Source organism: Heptranchias perlo, unplaced genomic scaffold (genome assembly GCF_035084215.1).
Source record: "Heptranchias perlo isolate sHepPer1 unplaced genomic scaffold, sHepPer1.hap1 HAP1_SCAFFOLD_60, whole genome shotgun sequence".
NCBI classification, from domain to species: Eukaryota; Metazoa; Chordata; class Chondrichthyes; order Hexanchiformes; family Hexanchidae; genus Heptranchias; species Heptranchias perlo.
The window spans coordinates 3,386,452-3,411,221 of record NW_027139623.1 but is presented as its reverse complement, the minus strand read 5'-3'; the positions used below and the strand labels follow the sequence as shown (position 1 = coordinate 3,411,221).

The window sequence follows — 24,770 nt, the reverse complement described above, 5'->3', positions numbered from 1 at the left end:
ATGGGGTCCACAGGCAGTGCAGGAACAGGCACCAGAATGGGAAACAGATGGGATTCCACCAGTGCCTAACGCTGGAATCCAGACTGACTTTACAATCTCTAACTATTAAACTAGATGTTTCCATCCCTGCTGTTTCCCTCGGTATCTTTTGATGGTAAAGGGCCTTTCAGTGATAAAGTGAGCGGCTGTGGAATGAGCCAATGGGTTCTGTTCATTCTTGGACTCTTTCCTGATAAAACTGATGCAAGAGGAAGAAACTGGAGGGAGGATTTCTCAATCCAATCTTGTAGAAAATAAGAGGAAAGATTGAGTCGGTGTGTCTGTTGGGAGCGTGTGGGATTAATATCAGTCAGCACCAGTCCCAGATTAATTTAATCAGAGTGAAACTCTCGGTCACTGAGAGTAATACTGAAAGGCCCTGAGCTGTAAAACCGAATATAGTGCAACAGGCAAAAGAGGGTTCAATGTGGCCCGTTGTTTTTGTCACTCTCTGCACTGGCCCTAAGTGTGGGATTAATAGTGTTTCTGTCTGTGGCACAATATCAGTGAGAGATGAGATTGCATCTTCTGTCTCTCCAATCGTTTTTTTCTGGATAAAACTGAACTTTACAGGTCAGTCTGCAACTGATACTGTGGCACTGTGTCTCTCCGCTCTCTCTCACCGTGTCTGTCGCCCCCTCTCTCTCTGTTGCTGTATATTAAGGTGGATACTGCTATTGAGCGTGATATCAACACACTGATAGGAAGTGTAAGACTGACAGAGTGTGTGTCTCTCTCGCTCTTGTACTGGGCATGAAGGTGGGATAAAGTCTGATATAAAACAGAGAGAATTAGATGTCCGGGCCGGGCCTCACTGTAACTGGGGATGTGCTCGGCTCCAGTCCCAGTTCATGGTTATTTTCTTTTCACAGATTCAGGGTAAGAGTCTCTCTGAGACGGTAACACTGGCGAAGAAACTCCGCGTGACAACTCAAACCCCATCACACGAGATCCTCTAAATCAGCTGGAATAAGGTGTTTGTAAACTGCTGAACCCGTCTGGGAGGGAATGTGTGGGGAGATAGAATCGGGTCTGGGACTGAAATGGAAGGAGGCGGGTTGACTTGTTATAGAAGGGACTGTATTTAGGCAGGAATATTACTGACTGTTAATTGTAACGGGGCTTATTTAAAAGCTCCGGGTTTGTGGAAATCCTTGAATATGAATCCCGAGTCTGTAAGGGTTTGTGCAGAGCGCTGTTTTTCGGTTCTATTATCGATAAACGGTTTGAAATTGGCGGGTGGAGAAAGCTGGAGGTGGAGCTGGAAGATCAGAGGCCGCTCTCCGCTCTGTCCGTCACTCTGACTGTCTCCTCCTCTCCCACTTTCTCTGTTTAATCCCCCATATGGAACCAAAGCGGGTCGGTGGACTGTTAACACGGTTTACTTGTTATCAGGAAAGGCGAGTAATGTTTCTGATCTCCTGGGCACCAGGCAATTCACTGTTATTTGTTTCTGTACAGAGTTACATTTCAGTGATTCCCCAGTGTGTTTGATGATTTATGCAAATAATCCAACAAAATAGAACAGAAACGGAGCGAAGCGCTGAATCTCACAGATGTAGAAAGGTTAGTCGAGCAGTTCTGGTGATGCTTTACGAGCCCAGCATGGCAAGTAGTTTAAATAAATACAAGAAATCTGGTGATGTGTGGACTGGGGTCCATAAGTTACCGTTTAAAGTACCGGACTGTGGTCGGTGCCCTGACTCCAGTCCCATTAATACCTCACCTCGTCTACAACGAGACAAAAGCAGCTCAAAGTAACACTGGTGTCATGATATCAGCGTCTCCCTTCAGACAGTAACCAGCCCTTTCACACATACGGTGGGTGGCTCTGAAAAGAGCCTTTACATCGAGTTACATCGAGGCTAAGGCACCGAAACAGGCCATTCGGCCCAACTGGTCTGTGCCGGCGTTTATGCTCCACACGAGCCTCCTCCCTCCCTACTTCATCTAACTCTATCAGAATACCCTTCGATTCCTTCCTTCCTCATGTGTTAATCTAGCTTCCCCTTAAATGCACCTGTGCAATTTGTCTGAACTATTCCTTGTGGTAGCGTTTTCCACATTCTAACCACTCTTTGGGTAAAGCAGTTTCTCCTGAATTCCCTATTGGATTTATTAGCGACTATTTTATATTTATTACCTCTAGTTTTGGACTCCGCACAAGTGGAAACATTTTCTCTATGTCTACTCAATGAAACCCTATCGTAAGACCTCAATCAGGTCACCCCTCAGCCTTCTCTTTCCCAGAGAAAAGACCCCCAGTCTGTTCAGCATTTCCTGATAAGAATATCCTCTCATTTCTCATATCATGAGATTCATTTTTGCACCTTCTCCAATCCCTCTCCGTCCTTTCTAAAATATGGAGAACAGAACTGTGCACAATACTCCAAGTTTGGTCGAACCAAGTTTCCATACAAGTTTAAGATAACTTCTTTACTTCTCAATTCTATCTCTCAAGAAGTGAATCCGGGTGTTTGAGTTTCCTTTTTATGAACTTATTGACCTGCGTCGCTACTTCTTGTAATTTGTATATCTGTACCACCAGATCCCTTTGCTCCTCTATCCCGTTTAGACTCTTATTATCCAAGCAGTGTGTGACCTCCTTATTCTTCATTCTGTAAGTTTATTAATGTCCTCTTGCATTTTGATGCATTCTCCCTTTGTCTTTACTACATCCCCCAATTTGTTGTCGTCCACAAATTTTGGAATTCTACTTCCGATTCCCAAATCCAAATTGTTAATGTAAATTGTGAAGAACAGTGGTCCCAGCAACTGGAACATCACGTCCCACCTTTTGCCAGTCTCAGTAGCGACCCTTAACCTCTATTCATAGTTTTCTGTTTTGTAGCCAACTTGCTATCCTTTCGACCACCTGTCCCCTGACTCCACGTGCTCTGAACTTAGCCATGAGTCTGCAATGCGGTACCTTATCGAAGGCCTTCGGAAAATCCAAATATATTGCATCTACTGCATTGAACTTGTCCACACATTCTGTTCCTTCTTCAAAGATATCCATAAGGCTGGTCCTGTACTTTGGGTTATCAGATTAAATCTTGGCCGCTTTACTTGCTCTTGGTGCTCACATTGCTGGTTTTCTTCGGCAGTAGCACGGCCTGGATATTAGGCAGCACCCCGCCCTGAGCGATGGTCACCCGTCCCAGCAGCTTGTTGTACTCCTCGTCGTTGAGGATGGCCAGCTGCAGGTGTCTGGGGATGATGCGGGTCTTCTTGTTGTCGCGGGCCGCGTTGCCGGCCAGCTCGAGGATTTCAGCCGTCGGATACTCGAGCACAGCAGCCAGATAGACCGGGGCTCCGGCACCCACACGTTCAGCATAGTTCCCCTTTCGCAGGAGCCTGTGAACACGGCCCACAGGGAATTACAGTCCGGCCCGGGATGAGCTAGACTTGGCCTTGGCCGAGCTTTACCGCCGGTTTTTCCTCTTCCAGACATTTCCACAATCTCACAAACACTTTCACAACGAATGAAGAAATCCTCCCGCACTCGCCCTTCTTCCACCATCTGGAGTAGTAAAGTGGGAGCAATTGTGATGGGTCTCTCAGAGTGTTTGCACTGCCCGCTCACCCTCACTGATATTCTATCTTTCAACTGCTGTAATATTGTCCTTTAGTAATATTGCTGCTCCTCCTCCTTTCCCGAATTCTCTGTCCTTTCTAAAGATCTTATAGCCTTGAATATTAAGCAGCCATTCGTGCCCAGCTGGTAGTCAGGTCTCCGTAATGATTTAATGTAATTATTTAACCTCACTGAATGGGTGATGCGGCCGATATCAGGTGAAGGATTACTGGCTGTTGTGTAATTTCCATTGATTGGGGGTTGGCGACATCTACTGGGCAGAGACGAGAACTGCAACAAAGCGAGAAAGGATCCGTCAGAAACCAGTAAAAATGAAGGACAAAATCCAACAGTCTGCAGTTTCTGTTCAGGCTCTTATATTTGGGAACTCTTTTATTACCACTAATGTGTAGCGATGGTGGTATAGTGGTGAGCATAGCTGCCTTCCAAGCAGTTGACCCGGGTTCAATTCCCGGCCATCGCAATTAATTATTCTTATTAGTTTATTTCCTTCAGAAACTCGAAGTTTGCAATCGAATTTGATGCAGTTCCGTTGGATATTGCTTCCAAAACATAAACGGGTGTAATTATAGTAAAATGTTTTCAACGTTCATTTCATTTCCCTTTCGACGGAATAGAGGAAAAACATGATGGAAATAGTGAGCTACAAAGGGTCTAATGAGAGTGAGGAAGGCAAATGATATGTTAGCCTTTATTGCAAGGGTGTTGGAAGAGAAGAGTAAGGAGTTCTTGCTGCAATTGTAGTATGATGAAATATTGTGTAAAATTGGCCTATATTCGGTGCAGTTCAGAAGAATGAGAGGTGAGCGCATTGAAATGTATAGCATTCTTAGACGGCTTGACAGGGTAGATGCTGACAGGCTGATTCCCCTGACTGGAGAGTCAAGAACTGGAGCTCATAGTCTCAAGATAAGGGATCGGCCATTTTGGACCGACATGAGGAAAGATTTCTGCACTCAAATATTTGTGAATCTTTGGAATTCTCTACCCCAGAGGGCTGTGGATGCTCAGTCGTTGAGTATATTCAAAGCTGAGATAGATAGATTTTTAGACTCTCGGGAATCAAAAGATATGGGGATAGGGAGGGAGAGTGGAGTTGAGGTCAAGATCAGCCCTGATCTGATTGAATGGCAGAGAGGGCTCGTGGGACCTTATGGCCTACTCCTGCTCCTATTTCTTACGTTCTTATGTAGCGAGCCTTATATCCAAATGTGCTGACGACACGAAGTTGTGAGGCACAGTAAGCATTATAGATGTGAGCAGAAAGTTGCAAAGGGACATTGATAGATTCAGTGAGTGGGTGAAACTGTGCCAGATGGAGTTCAACGTGGGGAAGTGTGAGGTCATCCACTTTGGACCATAAAAAGATAGATCAGAGTATTTTCTAATTGGCAAGAAAGTAGGAACTGTGGACGAGCAGAGGGATTTATGAGACCAAGTACAGAATTCACTAAAAGGTGCAAAAATAAGTTAATGTGGTAATAGAATTTTGATCTTTGTCTCAAAGGACATAAAATAAAAAGGAGTGGAAGTCATGTCACAGTTACATAGAGCTCTGGTTAGACTTCATTTAGAGTACTGTGTTCAGCTCTGGGCACCGCACCTCTTGCAGGATAATAACACATGAAATATGAGTAGGTGTAGGCCATTCGGCCCCTCGAGCCTACTCCACCATTCAACAGATCATGGCTGATCTTCAACCTCATCTCCACTTTATCACCCTGTCCCCATATCCCTTGATTGCCTTGTCCAAAAATCTATCAAACTCAATCTTGAACACACTAAACGACTGAGCATCCACAACCCTCTGGGGTGGAGAGAACAGCATCAATGAAGATAAAAGGAATGAAATGAAATGTGTCATACAGTTACATCTCGCTGCTCTGTGACCATTTTGATCGCTACTTCCCTGCAGAGGGTTTTGAAAATTTGATGGAAAAGCGTTGGGTGAAAGATAATTTTGCTTTCGAAAATCCTGAATCAATATTGAAGCTAAACTTGATGCCTGAGCAAGAAAACGAGCTGGTGCGACTCACCTGTGAGCACACTGAAAACACGCCACAAGTCATTCAGTTTGTCTTCTTTTTGGATCAATGCTTTCAAAGATTATCCACTATTAGTGTTCTGTTGTTGCTGCCGTTCACAACAACCGACATGTGCGAACTGGGATTTTCAACGTTGAGAAGGTTAAAAACAAGAGAAAGAAACCGACTCAACAGCGCATCTGATATGCGTGGAGCGCTTTCATCTCTTGATCCAGATTGGAACGAGATCATGAACAACAGGCAGACTAACCTGTCATATTAAGTAAGTAAAACTGATCCTGATCTTTTACTGTATTTATACTGTATTTAAAATGTTTTTCAAGTAACGTCGATGTCTAATTTTAGTTAATACTTGAAGTGAAGTGAAGAGAAGAGCTAGCATGTCCTGACCTTTATTGAGATTTGAAGAAAACTCCAGTCAGAAGATATTATTGTTTTGGGTCCCTGAGGGAAGTGCTTTTCTTCCATCGGGTCACGAGGAAAAAGGTTTGAGAAACACTGTTCTACATTGTACGATCAGTGTCTGTTCAGCAAACCGGCTCTGAACTCCTCAGTCCGCATTTCTCGACACGGTTCTGTGCGCGACACGGGCAAAAAAACACTCACCGAAGCCCGGCGACTAATGGCGGCCGAAGGCACCACAATCCCCCGCGCCCCAGAAACCCCTCTATCTCCAAGGCGCTGATATTTCCGTTCAGACTGCGCATGCTCCCCAGGCCCGCCTGCATTCTGGGAGCGCGTTGCTCCTGGAGTTTGTTGCGAGTCGGACTCGGTGGAAACGTGAGAAGAAACCGGGAAGCGGCGGGTATGAAGGGGGAGGCGCTGGGTGAGGGTTTTAATGTTGCCAGGGGCTCCCCGCCCGCCCGCCCGTCCGCCGGGCACCCCGGCTGTGATTCAGCGTCTGAGCCGCACTCAGAGTTGCTCAGACTCCGCTCGGCCCAGCTCAGTGTCCGGGACCAGCACCGCGCATGCTCCGGTCATTGGGCCTTCTTGCTCCTGCGCGCTGCTCCCCTTCGAATTGAGATAGACCGTATTCTACCGCGCGGGGCATTTCGGGTAAGGTTATCCGCCATTGTATAACTCACGCCGATATTTCTGTGATGGGGTTTCGAAGGGCGAGGTTTAACCAATCAAAAGCAAAATACTGCGGATGCTGGAAATGTGAAATATAAAGAGAAAATGCTGGACATCCTCAGCAAGTCGGGCAGCATCCGCGGAGAATGAAACAGAGTTAACGTTTCAGATTAGTGTTAAGGTTTTGTCAGAACTTGAAGAAGTGTAAGAATTAACAGTTTTTAAGCAAAAGGAGAGAGGCAGGGAAAGAGGGGGCGGTGAGGGAAAGAACAATAGGGAAGGTCTGTGATCGTGTGGAGGGCAGGAGTGATGAAGCTAAAAAAGGGATGATGGTGCAAGGCAAGGAGGGTGGTAATGGGTCAAGTAAAGAAACAAACGACGGCTTCAGAGGAGCTTTAAAGGGCTCCAGTCAGTTGGATGTGTGAATGAGGCCGTGAGCCAAAGAAGCGCATTTGAAGCGGAGAGAGAGGGACACGCTGTGTAACCAGGCACAAACACTCAGCCACAGCCCAGACATCACCTGTTTCCCACTTGGCGTGAAAGGACTATAATAATTACAGTAATCCATGTTGTTTGATTTTGAATAGTTTACTTTCTAAATTGAATGATGTTTCTCCAATTATATTTCACAACTCAGATTCAAGGCCTCCAACCCAACCCAAATGTTGGCGATGGTGCGATAGGTTTGGGTTTCAGCAGATGGAGTAGAGTGAGTGTGTGAGACGGGAATTTACAGTCTGGGGGAATGAGCAGGAAGAATGTTCCATTGGAACTGGAATTGCCTGTTCTGAATTTCTATTCTGTATTCACAGTGAGGACTTTTGTAAACTCCAGTGCACTGATTGTGGAAAGAGCTTTAACCAGTTCCACAACCTGAAAAAACATCGCACCATTCACAGCGGGGAGAAACCGTACACGTGTTCTGTGTGTGGACGAGGCTTCAACTGATCGTCCAACCTGGAGAGACACAAGGACACCCGTACGATGGAGAAACCGTGGAAATGTGGGGACTGTGGGAAGGGATTCAATTACCCGTCCCAGCTGGAAACTCATCGACGCAGACACACTGGGGAGAGGCCGTTCACCTGCTCCGTGTGTGGGAAGGGATTCACTCAGTCATCCCACCTGCTGACGCACCAGCGAGTTCACACTGGGGAGAGGCCATTCACCTGCTCCATGTGTGGGAAGAGATTCACTCAGTCATCCAGCCTCATTGAACATCAACTTGTTCACACTGATAAGAGACCTATCAAATATTTTCACTGTGACAAGAGTTTTAAAAGCAGAAATGAGCTGCTGACACACCAACGCACTCACACTGGGGAGAGGCCGTTTACCTGCACTGAGTGTGGGAAGGGATTCACTCAGTCATCCAACCTGCTGACACACCAGCGAGTTCACACTGGGGAGAGGCCGTTCACCTGCTCCGTGTGTGGGAAGGGATTCACTCAGTCATCCAGCCTTATTGAACATCAGCTTGTTCACACTGATAAGAGACTTTTCAAATGTTCTGTCTGTGAGAAGAGCTTTAAAAGAAAAAGTGATCTGCTGACACACCAACGGACTCACACTGGGGAGAGGCCGTTCACCTGCTCCATTTGTGGGAAGGGATTCACTCAGTCATCCAGTCTACTGATACACCAGCGAGTTCACACTGGGGAGAGGCCATTCACCTGCTCCGTGTGTGGGAAGAGATTCACTCGATCATCACACCGGCTGAGACACCAGCGAATTCAAACTGGCCAGAGGCCGTTCGCCTGCTCCGTGTGTGGGAAGGGATTCACTCAGTCATCCAGCCTTCTGACACATCAACTCGTTCACACTGATAAGAGACCTTTTAAATGTTCTGACTGTGATAAGAGCTTTAAAAGAAAAAAGGATCTACTGACACACCAACGTACTCACACTGGGGAGAGGCCGTTCACCTGCACTGAGTGTGGGAAGAGATTCAGTCAGTCATCCAACCTGCAAACACACCAACATATTCACACTGGGGAGAGGCCGTTCACCTGCTCTGTGTGTGGGAAAGGATTCACTCTGTCATCCAGCCTACTAATACACCAGCGAGTTCACATCTGACTGCAGGGTTCTGCTGTTATTACTGCTGTTAATCACATGCAGGACTCAACCCTGTTCATTCTGGCAGTTGGGGGTTGTTTATGATGTTAATAATCCATTTAACAGGATTGCAGTATTAGAATTCTGTAAAAGTGTCAAATAAATCAGCTTTCTTTTAAACACAGTCTTTCTCGTCCTTGATATCTCGATGATAAGACAAGGTGATTGAGGAATTATGATGAAGTAAGTGAAATCCATCTTAGAACTGAGTTCCTCCACCTTTTTGAAAGATGGATCTCCAAGATGTCCAAGGCTGACAGGACAGAAAATTCTATTATATCACAGGGTCCACTTCAATCAGCCTGCGCAGATTTCCACTACCCTTGTGTGGGAAAGAGATTCCTGATTTCACTCCTGGACGCCCTAACTCTAAATGTAAGTTTATGTCCTCTTGTTATGGATTCCCCTACCAGAGAAAATAGTTTCTATTTCGACCCTATCGAATCCCTTTATAATTTTAAATATCTGGATCAGATCACCTCTCAACCTTCTAAACTCAAGGGAATGCAAACCAAGGGAATACAACCGGTCCTCATTAATTTGACCCTTCAAGCCTCAGTGTCATTCTGGTGAATCCGCACTGTCCCCCCTCCAAGGCCAATATATCCTTGGTGAGGATCAGTACTCCAGATGGGCTCTGACCAAGGCTCTGTAGAACTGAAGCGTCACTTCCTCCCCTTTGTATTCCAGGCCTCGAGATAAAGGCCAACATTCCTTTAGTCTGTGATTATTTTTGTATCTGTGCTCTAGCTTTTAGTGATTTGTGTACATGGACACACAAATCCCTTTGCTCCTCCACCGTTCCCAATCTCTCACTTCAAGAAAATACTCCAATGTTTCCTTCTTGCTTCCAAAGTGAATGATCTCACTCTTCCCCACATTGAACTCCACCTGCCACAGTTTGTCCATTCACTTAAACTGTCTCTTTGTAACTTCCTGCTCCCATCTGCACCACTTACTGTGCCTCCTAACTTAGTGTCACCTGGAAACTTGGATCTACAACTCTCTATTCCTTCATCCAAGTTATTGATGAATATGGGGAAAAGCTGAGGCCCCAGTACGGATCCCTGGGGTCACCACTTCTCACATCCCGCCAATCAACGAACGTTCCCTTTATCCCTACTCTCTTCTCCGACCTCCCAACCAATTCCAACACAAGTCACAAGGTCACTATCAATTCTGTGCATTTTTATTGATTCTATTAATCTCTTGTGCTGAACGTTATCAAATGCCTTCTGGAAGTCCATACAGACAACATCCATAGACGCTCCCCTGTCCACCTTGTTAATTACCTCAAAAAATCCAACTGGATTAGTCAGACATGACCTGCCCTTCACAAATCCATGTTGACTTTCTTTGATCAGCTCAGACTTGATCAAGTGCTCAACCATTTTGTCTCTGATGATAGATTCCAGTAACTTCCCCACAACTGATCTTAAATGGACAGGTCTGTATTTTCCTGGTTTCTTCCTCCCTCCTTTCTTATATAACGGAGTGACGTTTTCAATTTTCATCTCCAAGGGCACAATTTCTGAGTCTGGAGAGCTTTGGGAAATTATGACTAATGCATCTGCAATTTCCCCTCCCGTTTCCTTTAATACCCTGGGGTGGAAACCAACAGGTCCTGGAGATTTGATTCTTTGCTTGAAGTTATTTATTTATCCGATTGTGTATAACAGGACTGAGTGTCCCAGCACCGACTGTGTACATAACAGGACTGAGTGTCCCAGCACTGACGGTGTATGTAAAAAGACTGAATGTCGCAGCACTGACTGTGTCTGTAACAGGACTGAATGTCCCAGCACTGACGGTGTATGTAAAAAGACTGAATGTCGCAGCACTGACTGTGTATATAACAGGACTGAGCGTCCCAGCTCTGACGATATAACAGGAATCTGTATCCCAGCATTGACTGTGAGTATCAGAGGACTGAGTGTCCCAGCACTGACTGTGTGTGTATCAGACGACCGACTGTCCCAGCACTGATTATGTGTCTTACAGGACTGACTGTCCCGGCAACGACTGTGTAGATAACAGGATTGACTGTCCCAGCACTGTCTATTCTTCCAGTCTACATGGGCTGTGGAGGAGATAAATGGGTGGGTTAGAATCCATAATAGGGTGGAATGACATGGGGTTGTCCGTGGAGATTAAATCGGTTGGAAGAGATTACAGAGATATGGAGGGGGAGAGGACAATGGTGGGACTTGAACACGAGGATGAGGATTTTAAAATCGAGGCTTTGCCGGACCGGGAGCCAATGTAGTAACACACCAACAGAAACTTACGGTTCACTGCCCGGCAGACAGGTGGAGAAGACATTGGTGTCCGCGGGGGAACAGTTAGGTTCACAGCAGCAGTTGAGTTCGGAGAAATCGCCAGTTCAAATGGGAACTGCTGGAAGCAGACACACACAGTGAGATCTTACAACAGAGCACGGACGGTCTCAAAGACCACACCCTCCCTTGTCTGAATCCACGATCACCGTCTTCACCATCTCCCAAAATCAATCTGCAGACTTATCCTCTCACTGCTTTCTACTCACCGAATTACAGCTTCCAGATACCCAGCACAACCCACTTAATAATAATAATTATACGGAGAGAATAGAGAAGCTGGGATTACTCCCTTTGGAACAGAGAAGGTTCAGGGGAGATTTACCAGAATGATTCCGGTGATGAGGGACTTCAGTTACCGGGAGAGACTGGAGAAACTGGGGTTGTTCTCCTTAGAGCAGAGACGGTTAAGGGGAGATTTAATGGAAGGGTTGAAAATGAGGAGGGGTTTTGATGGAGTCGATGGGGAGAAACTGTTGCCACTGGCGGGAGGGTCGGTAACCAGAGAACACAGATTGAAGGGAATTGGGGAAAGAGCCAGAGGGAGATGAGGAGAATGTTTATCGGCAGCGAGTTGTTCTGATCTGGAATTCACTGCCTGAAAGGGCGGTGGGAGCAGATTCAATAATAACTTTCAAAAGGGAATCAGGTCAATCCTTGAAGGGGGGAAATTTGCGGGACTGTGGGGAAAGAGCAGGGGAGTGGGACTAATGGGATCGCTCTTTCACAGGGCCGGCACAGGCACGATGGGCCGAGCGGCCTCTTTCACAGGGCCCGCACAGGCGCGATGGGCCGAGCGGCCTCTCTCAGTGCTGTTTGATTCTCGCTCACTTTTGGGCTCCGACCCACGGCCCGTTTGACGGGGAGGCGGGAGAGTGACTCCCCCCCGAGCCCAGCTCGACACCGGGCGCTGACAGAGTGGAGATTCACGGGGCCCGCAGGAGGCCCCGAGTAACTTCCCCCGTCTCCCCCCCCCCTCCCCCACCACCCCGCTCTCCCCTCTCAGGCCACTCCCGGTGCCGGCCCTCCCTCTGTGGGCTTCGCCCCCGCCCACAGCAGCACCCGCAGGGAACGCGGCAGAGGGACCGCGCTGCGCATGCGGCACGTACGCGTCGTGACATCAACGCGCAAAGATGAGAGACGCTGCCGCGTGTCACGTGATGGGAGGAGTCAGCCCAGGAGGCGTTTGGCGGGAGTGGAGTGATGGCCGGGTGCGGGGTTGGGTTGGGGGGGGTGGTGGGGGTGGCGGGGGGGTGAAGGTGAGAGCTGTCAATAAAAGGGCCCGGAGTCAGCACTCACTGCGCACAGGTTTTGGAGAATTTGTTCAAAAATGCAAAATCTGCAACCATGAAATAAAAATAGAAATGTACAAAAAAGAGAAAAAATTGCAAATGCAATTTAAACTGAAATGTCCAATCTCACATAAGGCTGATGATCTGGGTCCTCCTGATTTATTAGTCTTCTCTCCCTGAGGCACAGGATGAGCACAGTGCTTGAATGCATTTTAAGGCAGATGGTGCTGGATGTATGGAATGGACCAGCAAGGGAGGCAGTGGGGCCTGATTGTATGAGCAAACTCCAGAGAGTTGGCTCAGTATCTGACAGCGATACCTTGGGATATGACAGACTAGAAATTGGGATTTTTTTTTTGTGGATGTGCGCGAACTCTTAGTGATTGGTGTCCCTGGACACCCAAACCACTTTGCTCCTCTGCAGTCCCTAGTTTCTCACCATTAAGAAAATACTCCTATTTCTCACATGTTGCCTGCAATAGATGTTCTTTGTACAGCTCCCACATCTTTACTGTCCGTCAATATTTCCACTGTTCACTGTCCAATAATAACAGGCACGGTGAGACTGGAACATGTTCTTAATATTTCAAGATATACTTTATTTCATAAAATTCATGAAAGCACACAGCTCAATGTAAATATCACAGTTGCAATTCAAAGCAATAGAAGAGATATCGTACACGCTACGATTCCATTATTACAATTGAAAACACAGAACATATTTTCTAATACATGCTGCACAATACAAGGTAAAATAGCCTTACACGGTGGCCTTTCCCCAGAGATCCTTTGCACCTCGCTTCAGTGCGTCCCACAGCATGTACTCCTGGACCTTGGAGTGTGCCAGGTGGCAATACTCGGTCGTGAACAGCTCCTTCAGCTTGAAGACCAGTTGGTTTCGGGCGGAACAAAGGGACTCCTTCGCCGAGTTGATGGTCTTCCAGTAGCAGTTGATATCTGTCTTGCTGTTCGTCCCTGGGAACTGCCCGTAGAGAACAGCGTCCTGTGTATCCGGGATGTTGGGGTGAACCCCTCTTCACCTCAATGGTATAGGGGTCTTGTCTCTATGGAGGAGGGTTATCACCTTTTACCCGAATATACCCCATGAACCCACATTCATGTTAATGTTTGGCAAACACTGTCTGATTTCTTTGACACACCTGTCGAACATTGGGATCAGCGACAAAGGGGGTAATTTCAACTTCACTGCCTGGGCGGTAAACTGAAAGAGCAGAAATTAAAATCGGGCTGGTTCTATTAGGGGCGGTTGATCCGCTCCAACAGTTCTGCGATGGTGAACATTTCCCTTCATGTGTTGTGAACCGGTGCAGTTTGAGAAAATGGACCAGCTTGTGGGCTTCGAAGATTGATACTAAGGCGTAGGTCAGGGAAGGTGTGGCCGATTTTAAGCATCCCAGCCTGGCGGAAATGGGTTTGTAGAGGCGAGTAAATGGTGTCAGGTCACTTACCGCCCCTTTAACGTTGGAGTTCCTGCCTCCGCCATCGGCGGTCGGGTCCTGAGGAGAGCGGCTGGAACAACACTCACCTGTTTCCGGTCAGGTCACGTGTAATATGTAAATCAGATTATTATGACGTACACGGGACACCATTTAATGTTAGTTACAAATGGGTGGAGGAGCCGCCCTTTCGATGGGCATTGAGTGGTCCGGAACACTGAATAGTTTCTTTTTAACTTATATTTTGTGGGGCAAGGAGGAGCAGGAGAGCTTTCCCTTGGCCTGCTGCGGCCATGACAAATCTCCCGCCTCCTGATCATCTCAGAAAGATCTCCTGAAAGATCTGTGTAACCAGGCAAACCCTCACTTCCCATTAAACTCCATGCTGAGGAAAAATTGCTGCACAGCAGCACAGAGAGGAAACGATCTCCGCAACTCCCCACTGGAGTTTGAAATTACATTAATATTTTACCGGTTATTAACGGTCCGGGTGTTGCTCCATTATTATTCTGTTCTGGTCAAAACAAATGTCCCAATGAACAGGACGCTGTCTGACCCTGACAGCTCACCCTCAGTCCATCCCACCGGGCAGTGTGTGTGATGGGAAATAATCATCAACCGAAACGGAGGATTTGTTTTTATACATTTCAGGATTAAACATTTAATATTGAAATCATATTATTTCCAGACTAATAACAGCAAATAATTTCATGTTAGAATCACATCTTGTATCATTTCACAACACCGCATTTGTCGGGTAAAATTTAATTCCTGTCTGCTATTTCCAAATTTATTTAAAGTATTGGATTGATATCAGTTACTTTAGTGAACTCATTGATGTCAATGGATAGTAAAATCAGGCGCGGTGAATAACGGGCGCCCGATCTGCTACCGCCCATCTTGGGCCACCGCCAAACGTGAAACTCTAATTGAATTTTTATTTAATTTCGGATGGAAAGTCTTCAGACGTTTCTATGATTTAACTAATTTAGCAATTAGATTCAGTGGGTATTTCACCCCGTTCTTCAGCTCCTCTCTGAATTTAGTCTGGGTCACAGCATAAATACACGTGTTGGTGCAGGAACTGAGAAGTTGAAGCATGAATCCGGCTGATTCAATGTCACTGACCGTATAGTACTGGACGTTTGTTGTTCGCAGAGAGATAAAGTAAAAAACTTCTGCGCTCCATAACAATATAAAACTGCCTGATATACTGAAGAGTAAAATGATGGATTTCCTTCTGTTCTCTATCTCTGGATCCTTGTGATTCTCTCCATTGCTGCGGCCCCGGAGTCCCCTGCGGACTCGACTGGCCGCTAAAATGTGCCTGGCGGTGAGAACATTGAACAGCAAAATCAGAATGAATGGGAGACAAGGCATCAAAACAAGATTAAACAAGTCAAACGCTGCCCATGCGGGTGAAGTGAAAAAGGTCGGTTTCAAGACACAACCCCGGGGTACATTGTCCATTATATATTCCCGGCCAATTACAAAGTACAATGGAATGTTTAGTAAACAGCTCAGCGCACTCACCACCCCGATAACAACAGCCGCCGTTTTCTCGGTGCAATATTTTGTTTTCAGCTTCTGACAGCAAATGGCCACAAATCGATCAAAGGTGAAAACCACAGTGAACCAGACAGAGGTCGATATGGCCGCAAAACTCAGGTTAACAATGAGACGACACACGGGGGTAATGGTCAAGAATGAAACTGGGAAATAAATCTCAACAATGCGCCACATTAGGACATCAGTGATAACGACCAGGAGATCGGCCGCCGCCATTCCCACCAGGTAGCGAGTGATACATTTGGAGAGTCCGCACTTTCCTCGGGACAGGATCACAATCGCCACCAAGTTAACTGTAAGAGAGAGAAACGGAAGGAGAGAAATTACTGATCAGACCTGGAGACAAAGCGGCAGTTTGAGATGATCTGGGGTGAAATTTCCAGCTTTGTTGCTGCATCAAACGGTGGAAACTGGTTCACTGACCTGGGCAGCGCTTTCGGACAGAGAAATTGGGAAATTGATACAGAAAGTGAATAAAGTGAGCACCAGATCCACTGTAAGGGCTGAGTGAGGGGGCAGTGCCGGTGGGGAAGGGAGGAGGGAAATAAACACCGGGATTCCAAAAGGTTAAATCCGGATTTGGGCTCCAGATGGACAGGAAAGTGAGCGAGGGACGAGAAGGTGAGGGGACAGGGGGAGGTTTGTTGCTCTGGGTGGAGAGAGCCGACTGGGGCTGGCACAAAACGGGATAGACCGTGATCCGTGGCGCTGAATTTGAGGCTTCGGATTGGATGAGAAGAGGCAGCTGGAGGCCGAGCGAGCGAGTGCGTTTGGGAGGGAGACCAATGAAAAGGACATGTATGAGCTGGAGGGGAATCAGTAGCAGATAGTTTGGGAAAGCGAATGAACTGAGGGAACGGATGAGGAGACAGAGGATTCGATGCCGTTGGAGGAGAGGCTGGGATTCACAGGGAGAGACTGCAGCAGAGTGTTGGAGGAAATCTATTTTATAGGTTCAACTCACACAATCCAATTAATGAATTCAACCATTAATTTCTGTGGATATTGGTGTCAATAAACTGCTCGTTGGTTACATAATGTGTTCAATAAATTTACTTGCATATTCAACTCAAATTACATTAAAATACAATCATTGAATTTGCCTCGTTCTTTATTGAATAAAACTGACACATAACTTCTAGAATACAATATCCCCATAATTCAAAGCGATAAAGAAATCAATGATCCTATTCTTTAAATATATTTCAATTATGTTTATGTATTCAATCAGTAAACAAGGAAAAGGAACATTCACATAAACAGACTGAGGACCTGACAGTGATAAACACACCCGGAGAGAGTACAATAAAACTCTCACAATCTGACAACATCATAATAACACCTACAAGTCACATTTCCTCTTCATAATTGTGCTGGAAGTTTCAGCAGTTCATTCCGAAGAATTATTCACACATCTGCTGCTCTCTCTCTCTCTCTCCCCCCTCCCTCGTTCTCCGTGTGTGCATTTCTCTCTCAGTCTATCTCTTCCTCTCTTTCCTTCTCACCGTCCCTCTCGTTTTCCTTCTCAGTCGCGATCTCTATCGCTCCTCTCTATCTCTCCGCACTGTCTCTACTCTTTCTCAATGCCCACTTTCATTTCCGAGTAAATCCGAACATCCTGCGACTGTTTTCTCTTCACCAGCCCCGTGTTCCAACGATTCTATTCTCAGTGTCAGTTTGTTAAATGGTGAAGCCTCTGTGAACAGTTTAATGTTTCTGCAGATCATCCAAGGTTCCACCTGTTCACCTACACTGTTCACTTCATCTACAAAGCAAGGAATAAAGAGAATCGAATGCCTCTTCCAGACAAACCTCACAATATTTGAAATTCATTCTCCTGTAATTACAAAGCACAGCGTTAGATGGCGGCATTGTTTAATTAATAAAGCGCAAACATCACCGCTGCTGCTTCCAATCTACAAATAAACAGAATTGCTCATGATTTGAACAGATGAAGTGCAACATGACCTCAAAACATTGCATTTTACAGTAAATTCATCCACAGTGAATCAGGGAATGAGATTGAAAGAATCAACAGCAAACACAGTTCATTAACCAGACATCTGATGCGGCGTCAGATACACACAGAATGAAATAATATTTCATAACAGTGATAACCAATAAATACATTGAAATCCCAGTTGAACTGAACCATGTTATTGTGGAGGGAAGGCATTGCGCTGCCTCCTTGTAACACTGAGACCGTGAGCTGTCTCATTATCAATCACTGAAAACACATTGATGAAAAAATATTCCAGGACAGGTTAGTTCCACAACATGAAACTGTTAACAGCTCCTGATGGTCTGAGACCAGCTCTTAGCCCAGACACATGATTCCAATACATTCAGTACAGAGAATAATCCAGTAACAATGCCACGGTTGGATATACAAGATCGTAATGCAAGTAATGCAGCTGCTCCAATACCAAACGAGCAGAGACTTAGGACAGAACAGTCCACTGTGTAATACACGACGGGAGAAAATAGAATGCCATCTACAGCAGCAGAGTTAATACCGATTTACACCATGAACAGCTGAGATAATGGCTTACCTGGAACTCCAACGGCTGCGAGAACTGGATAATAAATACATTCTATCAGATACATTACTGAATATCCCATTTCTGTGAGAAGCAATGATTTCTGTTGGCCTGGAAACCGCAGCTCCGGCAGGCACTCTGTGTGGATTCATTACAGCGATCCCTGATTTATACAGGGGGTAAATCTCCACTGACACGGTTATACCCCTGATCATTGCTATTAGTTACAGTCATTTGAACAAACAGGCCACATCAGCAGCTTTGACTCCGATGTAAATGATGACGTGGATATATCACAAACTTCTCAAAGTTCAGAACCTTGTCTTAATGAGACTTCTCTCAGGAATAAAGTTAAAAGCTGTGCTCAGAAAGGACTGGTCCAACAATGAGCGGCTCCATTTACAGTTTTCATATAATTGTATTGACCATGTTCACTTTTACCGATTCAATTATAAATTTTATAGATTTCTCCACATTATACATTGAATCCAGGGACACAAGCAGACCCGTTTCACTCTGTTCCTGCAGTTTCCCAGTGAAAATATGAATGTTGACACGAAGACAGCCTCTAAAAGAGACACCATCTTTTCAGGCAGTGCTTAACAACACTCCGTGAGAAAAATGTTCTCCTTATTTCCCCTCTAGTTGTTTTGCCAATTATTGTAAACCGATGACCTCTGGTTATCAATCCAATTATTTAATTACCCCTATTTGCTCTATAAAAACGCCTCATTATTTTGATTACCTCTTTTTGATCTCCCCTTAACCTTTTCTGCTCTCAGGAGAACAAGCCCAGCTTCTCCAGTCTCTCCACATAACTGAAGTCCCTCATCCCTGGTATCACACTGGTAAATCTCCTCTGTACCCTCTCCAAGGCCTTTACATCCTTCTTAAAGTGTGGTGCCCAGTGCTGTACACAATACTCCAGCTGAGGCCTAACCAGCCTTTTGTAAAGGTTTAACATGACTTCCATATTTGTGTATTCAATGCCCCTCTTTACAAACCCATGTATCGCATGCGCTGCCTTAACCACCTTATCAACTTGCCCTGCCACCTTCAAAGATTTGTGAATATGCGTCCCCAGGTCCCTCTGCTCTTCCACCACCCTCAAAATAGTACATTGAGTTCCATCGAGTTACTTCAAAACCACAGCACAGAAACTGGCCATTCGGCCCAACTTGTTTATGCCAGCATGTATGCCCCATACGAGCCTCCTCCCTCCCTACTCCATCTAACCCTATCAGGATGCGATATTCCATCATGCCTCTTGTGCTTATCTAGCTTCCCCTTAAATGCATCTACGTTATTTCCCTCAACTACCCTTGTGGTAGCGCATTGCACATTCTTACCACTCATTCGGTAAAGAAGTTTCACCTGAATTCCATATTGGATTTATTAGTGACAGTCTTATATTTATTCCCTCTAATTTTATACTCCCTCCCAAGTGGAAGCATTTTCTCTACATCTACCCGACAAAATTCTATCATTATCTTAAATACCTCTATCAAGTCACCCCTCAGCCTTCTCTTTTCAAAAGAAAAGTGTCCCAGCCTGTTCAGCCTTTCCGAATAAGGGTATCCCCTCAGTTCTGGTATCATCCCTGTGAATCTTTTTTGCACCCTCTCCAATCCCTGTATATCCTTTCTATAATATGGAGACCAGACTGTGCACAATTATCCAAGTGCGGCCGAACCAAGGCTCCACACAAGTTGAACATAACTTCTTTGTTTATCAATTCTATCCCTCTAGAATTGAACCTCAGTGCTTGACTCGCCTTTTTGTAAACCTGCGTCGCTACTTTTAGTGATTGGTCTATTTGTGCCACAAGATTTTATTAAAATTTCAAAATATGCTTTATTTCATAAAATTTAATGATACACACATTTCAATGAAAATGTCACAATTACCGTTCAAGACATTACAATACAGATCGTGCAAACCAGGACCTCATTATTACAATTTAAAACACAGTACATATCTTCTAATACATTCTGTACCATACAAAGTGACATGTCCTTACATGGTCGCCTTTCCTCAAAGAACCTTTACGTAGGCAGCACCTCACTTCAGTGCGTCCCTCAGAACATACTCCTGGACCTTGGAATGTGCCATTCGGTAACAGTCGGTCGTGGACAGCTCCTTCAACTGGAATCCAAGCAGGGAGTGGCCCTGGGAGTCCTCAACATTGACTCTGGAATCCATGAAATCTCATGGCATCAGGTCAAACATGGGCATGGAAACCTCCTGCTGATTACCATCCACCGTCCTCCCTCAGCTGATGAATCAGTCCTCCTCCATGTTGAGCACCACTTGGATGAAGCACTGAGGGTAGCAAGGGCACAAAATGTACTCTGGGTGGGCGACTTCAATGTCCATCACCAAGAGTGGCTGGGTAGCGCCACTACTGACCGAGCTGGCCGAGTCCTGAAGGACATAGCTGCCAGGCTGGGCCTGCGGCAGGTGGTGAGCGAACCAACACGAGGGAAAAACTTACTTGACCTCGTCCTCACCAATCTACCTGTCGCAAATGCATCTGTCCATGACAGTATTGGTAGGAGTGACCATCGCACAGTCCTCGTGGAGATGAAATCCCGTCTTCGCACTGAGGACACCATCCAACGTGTTGTGTGGCACTACCACCGTGCTAAATGGGATAGATTCAGAACAGATCTAGCAGCTCAAAACTGGGCATCCATGAGGCGCTGTGGGCTATCAGCAGCAGCAGAATTGTATTCCAGCACAATCTGTAACCTCATGGCCTGGCATATTCCTCACTCTACCATTACCAACAAGCCAGGGGATCAACCCTGGTTCAATGAGGAGTGTAGAAGAGCATGCCAGGAGCAGCACCAGGCGTACCTAAAAATGAGGTGCCAACCTGGTGAAGCTACAACTCAGGACTACATGCATGCTAAACAGCGGAAGCAACATGCTATAGACAGAGCTAAGCGATTCCACAACCAACGGATCAGATCAAAGCTCTGCAGTCCTGCCACATCCAGTCGTGAATGGTGGTGGACAATTAAACAACTAACGGGAGGAGGAGGCTCTGTTAACATCCCCATTCTTAATGATGGCGGAGTCCAGCACGTGAGTGCAAAAGACAAGGCTGAAGCGTTTGCAACCATCTTCAGCCAGAAGTGCCGAGTGGATAATCCATCTCAGCCTCCTCCCGATATCCCCACCATCACGGAAGCCAGTCTTCGGCCAATTCGATTCACTCCACGTGATATCAAGAAACGGCTGAGTGCACTGGATACAGCAAAGGCTATGGGCCCCGACAACATCCCAGCTGTAGTGCTGAAGACTTGTGCTCCAGAACTAGCTGCGCCTCCAGCCAAGCTGTTCCAGTACAGCTACAACACTGGCATCCACCCGACAATGTGGAAAATTGCACAGGTATGTCCTGTCCACAAAAAGCAGGACAAATCCAATCCGGCCAATTACCGCCCCATCAGTCTACTCTCAATCTTCAGCAAAGTGATGGAAGGTGTCGTCGACAGTGCTATCAAGCGGCACTTACTCACCAATAACCTGCTCACCGATGCTCAGTTTGGGTTCCGCCAGGACCACTCGGCTCCAGACCTCATTACAGCCTTGGTCCAAACATGGACAAAAGAGCTGAATTCCAGAGGTGAGGTGAGAGTGACTGCCCTTGACATCAAGGCAGCATTTGACCGAGTGTGGCACCAAGGAGCCCTAGTAAAATTGAAGTCAATGGGAATCAGGGGGAAAACTCTCCAGTGGCTGGAGTCATACCTAGCACAAAGGAAGATGGTAGTGGTTGTTGGAGGCCAATCATCTCAGCCACAGGGCATTGCTGCAGGAGTTCCTCAGGGCAGTGTCCTAGGCCCAACCATCTTCAGTTGCTTCAGCAATGATCTTCCCTCCATCATAAGGTCAGAAATGGGGATGTTCGCTGATGACTGCACAGTGTTCAGTTCCATTCGAAACCCCTCAGATAATGAAGCAGTCCGAGCCTGCATGCAGCAAGACCTGGACAACATCCAGGCTTGGGCTGATAAGTGGAAAGTAACATTCGCGCCAGATAAGTGCCAGGCAATGACCATCTCCAACAAGAGAGAGTCTAACCACCTCCCCTTGACATTCAACGGCATTACCATCGCCGAATCCCCCACCATCAACATCCTGGGGGTCACCATTGACCAGAAACTTAACTGGACCAGCCATATAAATACCGTGGCTGCGAGAGCAGGTCAGAGGCTGGGTATTCTGCGGCGAGTGACTCACCTCCTGACTCCCCAAAGCCTTTCCACCATCTACAAGGCACAAGTCAGGAGTGTGATGGAATACTCTCCACTTGCCTGGATGAGTGCAGCTCCAACAACACTCAAGAAGCTCGACACCATCCAAGATAAAGCAGCCCGCTTGATTGGCACCCCATCCACCACCCTAAACATTCACTCCCTTCACCACCGGCGCACTGTGGCTGCAGTGTGCACCATCCACAGGATGCACAGCAGCAACTCGCCAAGGCTTCTTCGACAGCACCTCCCAAACCCGCGACCTCTACCACCTAGAAGGACAAGGGCAGCAGGCGCATGGGAACAACACCACCTGCACGTTCCCCTCCAAGTCACACACCATCCCGACTTGGAAATATATCGCCGTTCCTTCATTGTCGCTGGGTCAAAATCCTGGAACTCCCTTCCTAACAGCACTGTGGGAGAACCGTCACCACACGGACTGCAGCGGTTCAAGAAGGCGGCTCACCACCACCTTCTCGAGGGCAATTAGGGATGGGCAATAAATGCCGGCCTTGCCAGCGACGCCCACATCCCGTGAACGAATAAAAAAAAACTGTTTGGAAGGCAGCTCTGCTCACCATTGTAGCACTTTGTTCACTACGAGGGACAAATAGAATGTTTCTGTGGAGTTTGGGTTTTGAGTTTCTGGTACTTTAATCACAGACAATAAATAGTTCCCAAACACCAGCCCCTGAACAGACACAACAAGCTGGTGGAATTGCTCATTTATAAATATTAAATTGGAGGATGACAAAAGAGAATAGGAAACGGTCAGGAAGATTTCACAAGAACAATTGGGGAAGCAAAGAGGAACGACGAAATTAAATTATCAAGGAATATCAAAAGAAACAGTAAATTATTCTACAGATGCATAAATAATACAAGGACAATCAGAATAGCTTCAGTGCCACAAAGTGTTCACAAAATAAACTCATAGGTAACGTCAGTGAAATGCCAGAAATATTGAATTATTACTTTGCCTCAGTATTTACCCGGGAGATTAACAGGGTGAACATGATATTAGAGGAAGGGGTCAATAAAGATATCAAGACATTTAAGTTAGAAAGGGTGGTTAAACTCCTGGTCCAGATGGATTGCATTTGCACTTATTAAATGAAGCAAGGGAAAAGATAGCAGAGGCACTGTTACATACATAGAAAAAAATCATCACAAAAAGGAATAGTGCCAGAGGACTGAATGACAGTTAATGTGATTCTTATAATTTAAAACAGGAGATAGAACAATTCCAGGGAACTATAGACCAGTTAACTAAAGGTCGGTGGTAGGAATGATCATGGAATCTTTTACTCAATGAAGCAATAGAAAAACATCTAGAAACCGAAAATATAACAAAGAACAGTCAGCACGGATTTCAGAAAGGGAAGGTTTAACAGTTTGGCAGAAGGTTTGACAGTTTAAATTACAGTTCAACATAACTTATCTGCTTATCAATTCTATTCCTCTAGAAATAAACCCCAGTGCTGTGTTTGCTTTCTGTGGCCTCATCAACCTGTGTTGCTACTTTTAACGATTTGTCAATCTGTACCCCTAAATCACTTTGCTCTTCTACACCATTTAGACTCTTACTTTCCAAGCAGTGTTTGGCCTCCTTATTACCCCGAGCAAAATGCACCACCTCACAACTTTCTATTTGGTAACTGAATGTCCATTTCCTCCGCCTTTCAGCAAGCTTATTAAATCTTCTTGTATTTTGTTGCATTCTTCCTCAGTTTAGGCTATACCCCCAACATTAATTACAAGCATTTAATACAGCATTACAACTCATGTTTGGTCCAACAAAATGTTCTCCATTCCCAGTTTCTCCAAACCCCACCCGTGCAATATAATGTGAAGAATGAGTTTATCTTCTGTCCCTCTCTCATCTGCAAACTTCAATGACCCGGGGTTTGGGGACATCTACTGGCCGGAAGCAGAACTGCAACAGTTCGGAACAAATTGCTGAAACCGGACAATGTGCAGTGTGAGCGTGTTTGTGATTGGTGGCAGGGATTCAACCTGATTGGTTTCTTCAGATATCCAATCAGATCGATAAAGGAAAAATATTGTGACATCAGTCCCAATCACAATCATTGCCTTCCCCCATCCCTCATTACCATAGGGCTGTGGGGCTGCCGATTTAATCCGAGCTCGGAGCGGATTTCGGTCATTTCTGGGTCTGAAATTGAGTTTGAAAATGCCTGAGGACAAGAAAGCAGCTCCCAAGAAGGGCGCCAAGAAAACCTTGAGTAAAGCACCAGCCAAGGGCGGCAAGAAGCGGAGAAAGTCGAGGAAGGAGAGTTACTCCATCTACGTCTACAAAGTGATGAAGCAGGTTCACCCCGACACCGGCATCTCCTCCAAGGCCATGAGCATCATGAACTCCTTTGTGAACGATATTTTCGAGCGCATCGCGGGTGAGGCTTCCCGCCTGGCC

At 46.1% G+C, this 24,770-nt stretch overlaps 1 protein-coding gene, 1 non-coding gene and 1 pseudogene across 2 annotated transcripts in view; 2 read left to right on the top strand and 1 right to left on the bottom strand.

Moving 5' to 3' along the window:
* Positions 1 to 24,770, top strand: part of LOC137316688 (zinc finger protein 585A-like) — a 188,808-nt pseudogene that overhangs the window by 71,230 nt on the left and 92,808 nt on the right.
* Positions 1 to 24,770, bottom strand: part of LOC137316793 (zinc finger protein 850-like) — a 512,000-nt gene that overhangs the window by 469,828 nt on the left and 17,402 nt on the right. The window lies entirely within an intron of this gene.
* trnag-ucc (transfer RNA glycine (anticodon UCC)) lies at positions 4,029 to 4,100 on the top strand. Its single transcript has one exon. It is a non-coding gene; the product is annotated as a tRNA-Gly (tRNA).